The 6000-nt window shown below is 43.5% G+C and overlaps 1 protein-coding gene and 1 pseudogene across 4 annotated transcripts in view; one reads left to right on the forward strand and one right to left on the reverse strand.

Moving 5' to 3' along the window:
• The window catches only part of AFF2 (ALF transcription elongation factor 2), a 499644-nt gene that overhangs the window by 433734 nt on the left and 59910 nt on the right, over nucleotides 1-6000 (reverse strand). The window lies entirely within an intron of this gene.
• The window catches only part of LOC132594513 (elongation factor 1-alpha 1-like), a 153677-nt pseudogene that overhangs the window by 87973 nt on the left and 59704 nt on the right, over nucleotides 1-6000 (forward strand).

Genomic DNA, 6000 nt, shown 5'->3' on the forward strand with positions numbered 1-6000 from the left:
GGACCGGGGCGCGAACCCGTGTCCCCTCCATCGGCAGGCGGACTCTCAACCACTGCGCCACCAGGGAAGCCCTAAAATCAATATTTTTAATGGAAACAACTTGACCAAATATCAGTCACAGAATTTGAGACCCATTAAAAAAGTTTAATGAAAAAAAAAAGAGACTCAATTTGCAAAATTTGTAGAAACCCTCCCATTTGTAGTATCCTGGCCAAAGGCACTGCCATTAGTCCTTCTAAATCTCATGTCTAAACCCTTTTAGAAGTGATAAACTCTCACTCTGAGATAATCACAGGATGCCCAATACACCTGGCACCTGCTTCTTTTGACCCACAACTGATAAAAGGAGGTCATCCTTCAAAATTATAAAGGCTTAATTGCTTCTGTTGAAAATAACCATGCTCAGGTAGAGCAATCTTTTCTCAGTGTCTCCCATCTTCTCTGGACACGAAGACTTTAAACATCATTCCTTACCACCTAGAGATTTCACCTATTGGACAAGACACCTCCAGAAAGAGTCCCTTCAAGCTCATTGGAAAGGCCCCTATCAGGTACCATTAACCAACCCTTGTGTTGCCAAACTCCAAGGAATAGACTCTTGGATTCATGGGTCACATCTAAAGAAAACACCAAACCCTGGCTGGACCTGCACACAAACTGGTGACCTGAAAATAAAGATTTTCAGGAACTGAAGTGGACACAGCCTCTGAAGGAGACAGCTTTCCCAACAGAACCAGACCAGGCCTGTATGCCTTTTCTCACTGTTGCTTCTCACCCTATATTCTCCTTCTCTTTACTGGAAAGACAATACTCCTATCTGCATTTCCCAATCTCCTGAGAAAGCAGGAAACCTTTCCGACTGTTGGATCTGTCACCAGAAACTCTGATCTGTTCGTGGTGTTGGAGATCCCTTGGTTTCACCTGTAACCAATTTCTCTTTAGTCCCCAATGCCACTGTCAGTCATACGCATAAGCCTACTGGTGTTAACTATCTGGTTAGGCTATTACAGCCAGGTGTTCCCATACCTTGTTTCAAACGTTCTCCAACCATAACCATACCGGTTCAGCTGAGCACCTCAACCTTGGCACTCTTTTTCTTAGTTAAATACGATCCATTACCCTGCACCCGAGGGAAATGCAAACAAGCTAACTCCTGTTTTCAAGGCTTTTAGAAAAGACTTCTCTAGGCTGGGATGGTACCTTACGGAATGTCATCCCAGTTCCTCTGACCCCGGGCTTGGAAATGTCAATCAGGAAATTCCAGCCAACAAAGCAGCCACTAACCATATGTTAGCTGGAATCCTCTGCGCTACACCCGGCTTTGCTTTTGCCTGTGGTGCCTGGCATGTCTCACGGGCATATGAATGTTTAGATAGCTGGTGAACTGGAGATCAACGCTTATTGGGATATTTAACTGTCCCAGTCACCATTCATAACAAATCAGAAGCCTCTCATTGGTCCCCCACATTAAAGCTCCATGGCCACTTTAAATGGGAACTTCTAGGAGGCGCACATGACTCCAGATCTGCCCCATAGGGAAAGCCCTTCTCCCATGGGTCCAAGTAAATGCCAGTGAACGTCGGATCAGAAATCTCTCCCTAACATTAGGTTAGCTAGCCCACTCCACAGCCAAGGCAGTAGCAGCCCCCAAATGATCACCTGACTCGTTGGCTAAAGTAGTTTTGGACAACTGTACAGCCCTTTGATTATCTACTTGTTGCTCATGGATGGATGCTTCTGGTAAGGTAGATATTCAACCACACAAGATCAGGGAACAAGCATACTGGTTACAAACAAATGGCACGCAACTCTCCATGGTCCTTTGATTTGTTCAGTTGGCTACCTTCAGGCCTAGGTAAATGGTGCAGAACAATCATACAACCTGGATTTGGCACGTTAATTTTCACTCTGTTTTGCATAATTATTTTTTAACTTTATACCTATTGCCTGTCAAATCTCTGCAGAAGTGACGCACCAGATAGAGTGATATTAGCTCAGTGCTTCAAAATGACCTCCAACACTTATGACTTTGATAAGATATAGACTTTAAGTGAGAGGTGCCTGAGAGTTCTCCCTCCTACCCTTTCTTGTTACTCAAATGCAGCCTCAGTGGTTTCCATTCTGCGTACTTTCTGTCAGACGTGGGACATGACAAACAGAAAAGGTCCTTCCTGGAACCAAGGGGTAAACCCACCAAAACCTGACTGATCAGCAATGCTTTGTAAGAAAGACCTTGATCAAAAGGGGAAACGTAAAAATAAATAAAGGAAACCTCATTCTGGGATCGACATGTACACACTGCTATATTTAAAATGGATAACCAACAAGGGCCTACTGTATAGCACAGGGAACTCTGCTCAATGTTATGTGGCAGCCTGGATGGGAGGGGAGTTTGGGGGAGAATGGTTACATGCACATGTATGGCTGAGTCCCTTTGCTGTGCACCTGAAACTATCACAACATTGTTGATCGGCTATACTCCAAAATAACAAATAAAAAGTTTAAAAAAAATGCAGTTATAGCAGTAGAGCATGTAGCAGGGAGCCTAGTATATAGTAATAATAATAACTAATTAAAGTGAAAAAAAATAAAGAAAATGGAGTCAGGAAGCCCCGAAGGGGGAGCGCTCATGCACCAGCACTCTCTGCCACTTGCAGACCCCAGCAAGAAGTGTACCTTGCATTCCCCAGCTGGAAGAAGCTTGCTTTACACACCCCAGCAGGCGGAAGAAAGATTTTCTGCTTGCCTAGCAACAGCCCAGCCAATGAGAAACCACCACAGTCAGCCAATGAGAAGCTGCCACCACCCTGAACTCCTACTCTCCTCCAATGAATTTTGTTCAAAACAGCCCCTCCCAACTGCCTCCTTTCCTCTATAAAGAAGGCTCCTTTCCTTAGTTCTCTGGACTTGCTTATAGCTTGCCATAGTTTGCTTGTCCCAAATTACAATTCCTCTGTGATTCCTGAATAAATTCATTTTGCCAGTAAAATAACTGGCTATTTTATTTTTACGGTTGACACTACATACATACAACCTACCTTACTGATGTATAAACACATCTATATATATATATATATATATATACACTTCTGACAGACTTGCTGCTCTTTTTATCCCCAGGGTTGAGCTCTGAACCCAAAACATAGTTGTTATGCAACAAATGGTTATTGGAAGAAGGGAGAATAGAAATAAAAGTACATTTTAGAGTTAAAAAATCTGGAGGTTCTGTGTTAACATGCTGTTTTCAAAGACATGTTAACTGGGTTGACAAGGGTTTCTAATTGTACTTTTCCAATAAGTTTGAACCCAATTCTTCTGTTGACTCTGAGCAACATCAATGAAATAGAAAGAACTGTCATCAAATGCTCTCAGGGCCATAAACCTAGTTGCAAGCATATGGACCACTTCATTATACTTGCACCGCTAAGGTTTGTTAAACACCTTAGAATGGAAAAAGTTAACAAATGTGAGATTTATTTTTATCATTATTAAAATAAAATGGAAGAAGCTAAAGATAGCAGAGAACCTAAAAGCTAAAGCTAACATATTCAAACAACTATGTATTTTAAATTATTATGGCTAATGACCTTAAAATTTTTCTAGCTCCACTTCCTAGGAATAAAACACAAATCATCTCTAATAGAAATATGTTCATAAATTTTTGCTGCTGATGCCTTTAGGGGAATATTGAGTAAAGTGTTTGAAACAGTCAGTTTCCTACAACCAAGAAAATAAAATACAGGGGATACATCATGTGTTTTTATCATATTCATGATGAACTACGTAATGCTCCTTCAAGCAGAGAAATATTCAACTATATACTATGGCAAAATCTTAGGCTGTAGTCACAAAGTCAAGCATTGACAGTTTCCTGGGTTGAGAACAACTGGCCAGTCATTGACATAATTCTGAACATAACATAAACCAGAGGAAACACAGAGGAACGTATAAAGTCACCCTGGAGAAATCCAAGAAGGCTGCTTAGAGAAGGTTGCACTTGAGCTGAACTTGAAGGATAGGGTACTGGTGATGGAGAAGGTGAAGGACATCTCTTCCTGACCACTGGAAGAGCAAGAGTAAAGGCATAGGTGAGGAAGGAAAGAATGAAGAATAAGTAATTACAAATGTTAAATGGTGTAAAATGGCAGAGCAGGGCTTCCCTGGTGGCGCAGTGGTTGAGAGTCCGCCTGCCGATGCAGGGGACGCGGGTTCGTGCCCCGGTCCAGGAGGATCCCACATGCCGCGGAGCGGCTGGGCCCGTGAGCCATGGCCGCTGAGCCTGCGCGTCCGGAGCCTGTGCTCCGCAACGGGAGAGGCCACAACAGTGAGAGGCCCGCGAACCACAAAAAAATAAATAAATAAAAATAAATTAAAAAAAAAAAAAAAAGGCAGAGCAGAAGGTGTGCTGAGAAAAGGCAGATAAGGCCACATCAAGATGCCTCCAAAGTAGTACACTGAGTAATCCTGATGCTTTTTTCTCTAATCAGGAAGGAACTACCAAAGGCTTCGGAGGAAAATACCTTTCTTCCAGACAGTTCATTGCCTCTCTTGTATCAGATGAATGAGGCAGCTCCTCTACAGTTACCCAGGCATTTTGGACTTCACTTTCTTAATAATTTCTTTATTAGTTACTGAATACAGTCTAACGATAGTATATCTGTCATCCAAAGTGTCTTAGACATGAACAAAAGATATATTTAAAACGTATCTGGGATTGAATTCAAATGATCACATAGAGTTGAAATTTAGTCCTAAACACTGTGACGTTGCCAGACGGGAAAGCGCCGCTGTAGACTTACTAAATCTTTCCACAGTGAGGGCGATGTTATTTACAGCATATTTGTTGTTCTATCGTATTTTTCCTTTCTGGGTGTATTGCGGTTTCCTTCTCACGCTGCAGAGATTCCCTTGCGTTATTTCCTTTTTTGTACCCCCTTCATTTTCAGGTTAACCTTTGAAAATAAAGGGTAGACGAGTTCTAGAGGGTCCGTTGTCTTTCCTTCCTTCCTTTCTCCAAGTATTTACCAAACACCTGTCATGTGCCAGACACTGACTTTGACACTAGATGCACCAGAAGGAATAAGATAGAGTGCCCTGTCTACCTTCAAGGAGTTCACAGTCCCGCTGGGGGGACAGCCCAGGTTGAAATTCCGTCCCGAGACGTTTGCAAGCTTACAAATGAGTATATGGAACGGGGAGTAAAAGGTTCCCGGTGGCATGCTGCAGTTTTATTTTGCTCTTGTCTCACCAAAGATAAAACTTCAATCACTCTTTGGCAAAGACTAGTCCTTTGTTTTAAAAAAAACATTTCAAGAGACTCTAGTTACATAGACATAAAGCGCCACGATCTGCCTGGCCACTCAAGACAAAAATTGAGAGGACACGCTCAGCTCCTCCCTTTCACTCACCCTCTCCCCGCCACATACACACGCTGGCTCCATCAGCAACTATTTTTGACTCCACCTCCGACATATCTCGTGCATCCACTCACTTCTCTCCATCCATGCACGTTATCACTCGCCTGCCCCACTGCAACGGCCCCAAGAGCAGGCCTCCCTCGCCTCCTTCTTCACCTCCCTACGGTTTGTTCTCCGAAGGTGCCATTGTAACATGTAAATCAGATCATGATTGGCCCCACTTCAACTCCTCCAATGGCTTCCCACTGCAAGTGGAATAAAATCCAACTTGCTCCTCTCAGCCTCTGAAGTACCCACTGATCTGGTCCTTGCGTACCTCCATGACCTCGGCCCCTGTAAGGTTACCCTCCTTAACAAGCCTCATTTTGTTCCTTGAACAAGCCAAGCATGCCCCTGCCTCAGGGCCTTTTGTATTCCGCCGCTATCTCCTTGAATAGCTTCCCCAAGATACTCGCTTCACCAGCTTCTTCTCGTTATTCCGGTCTCAGCTCAACCAGCGCCTTCTCAGACCACCCAGGCTAAACTCGGCCTCTTCCACTTCTGTAACTGCATCACGTCATCCGATTTGACTTCCTTCAAATCA

Source organism: Globicephala melas, chromosome X (assembly GCF_963455315.2).
Source record: "Globicephala melas chromosome X, mGloMel1.2, whole genome shotgun sequence".
In the NCBI taxonomy this organism is placed as follows: Eukaryota; Metazoa; Chordata; class Mammalia; order Artiodactyla; family Delphinidae; genus Globicephala; species Globicephala melas.